Source organism: Condylura cristata, unplaced genomic scaffold (assembly GCF_000260355.1).
Source record: "Condylura cristata isolate star-nosed mole 26May11 unplaced genomic scaffold, ConCri1.0 scaffold00020, whole genome shotgun sequence".
NCBI classification, from domain to species: Eukaryota; Metazoa; Chordata; class Mammalia; order Eulipotyphla; family Talpidae; genus Condylura; species Condylura cristata.
Genome location: NW_004567121.1, coordinates 37026053 through 37027966, shown reverse-complemented (window position 1 = coordinate 37027966; position 1914 = coordinate 37026053).

The following is a 1914-nucleotide window of genomic DNA, read 5'->3' as shown; positions in this document are numbered from 1 at the left end:
TTTATTAATACAGAAATATGAGAGATATTACTGAATAAATAAACATGATATAAAAATGGAGAGATGTAACTATTCAGTCAACAATTTATCTTTCACAGTAACAATAATGCTCTCTTCATAGTCCAAGGTAGCAATTAAAACATCATAACAGCTTGTCCATCTGCTACTCTCTTTATACTAATATGCTTTGTCTAGATTTGTTCTATAAAATAACTGATTCAGACTTTGTATGAACTGGCTTTTTTACTATTATTCACTGATGCACTAGGGCATTACGTACATTTAAAACACCAGTGCATCTGCTGGTACCAATGTAAATTTCAACACACATCATGCTGTCTGTTGTGAGTAGTATGTGGTCTTACAGTCTCCAAAATTCACATCATCAAATCCAGTTAGTGTAGAAAACAAGAGAAACTGCACATATCATTAATTTTGTTTTCCAAGGTTGCTTGTACTAAAACGTTAGAATGAACTTACAAAAGTAATGAAGCACTATCATAATTAAATCTGGCCAGTATGCCAGTATCGCTTTTTTTGTATTTGCCACTAAAGACATTCCTCAAATAGCTAAACCATACTGTGGCATGTGGTAAAGACTGGCAAGTATGAAGCTTAAAATACGAATGTCCTTGAAAAAATATTCATCTCCTTAAATGGTATATCCAAAAACATTCTCTCATTAAAAGAAAAAGGCCCTCCCTGGTGGCACAACAGGTTAGGAATAGCACTGCAAGCTAGCGCAGCTGCTTCGGCATGAGTTCAATCCCTAACCCGGAGGTGACCCACATGGCGCAGCAGGGTGACCCACACTGCTCCCCTCAGCAGTGTACTTCATCCATCTGCCTGTTTTGCTCCCACTCTGTTTCTGGTGAATCTCTCAATGTCCCTGAACCTGTGGCTTATACCCCAATTCTCTATGCATAAATAAATCTTAAAAAAAAAAAATGAAAAAAGGGGGTAGGGGAGACATATATTACAAATGTGATTACAGTTCTTAAAGGCAAGGAATATATCCCCAAAGTTGAATTATTCTTTTATTAAAGTTTCATGCATATTTTCACCCACCAGTAAAATCTATGAAAGTGAACAACCCAATTATCTAAATTCAATTTGTGAAACATTAATGAGTAACTACATACCAAACACAGTGCTACAAATTAGGACTGTAAGTATAACTAAAATAACTTCATAACCTGTCCCATTGCACAAAAGATGTAACCCAATCAAGGCATAGCATCACGTAAATTCAAGTGGCTTACAATCTAGTAAATTTAAAAGTAATTATAATAAATGGTGAAGTTTCCTTTAAAAGATTTTATTCAAATTACAGATTCTTGTACACTTATAGTCAGTGCAACAAAATGAATATCAGCTTCTTACGTTTTCCAATTTTTTTCAACAATCATGTACTAGTCCTATGATACTGTGATTTTTCAGAAAAATATATACTTGATCAGATGACCAAATTTTATTTCTCATGCATATCTGGACTTCATCCACACACAGTTCTTCCCTCACAGTTCCCAAAACCCTGGGAATTTCTTCCTAAGTGTTGAGTGATAATGGGGTCCCTTGTTATGTTTATGAGGTGCCTTTGGGGAAAGCACTTTAGGAAGGGGGCTGGTTGCCTGGAGATCCAGTCATGTAGACAGGAGGGTTGGAACTTCCAGTCCCACCCCCAGACCTCCAGGAAGAGGTGGGGTTGCATAAGCTCAATTGCCAGTGGCCAGTGTTTTAATCAATCATGTTTAAGTAACAGAGCCCCTATAAAAGCTCCAAAAAAGGAATTTCAGAGAGCTTCTATAACAATGAACATGGGTATATTTGAGAAGAACAACACACATGGAAAGGACATGGACGCTCCAGTCTTATACATCTCTTCATCTGCCTTTTCCTGAGTTAAATCCTTTG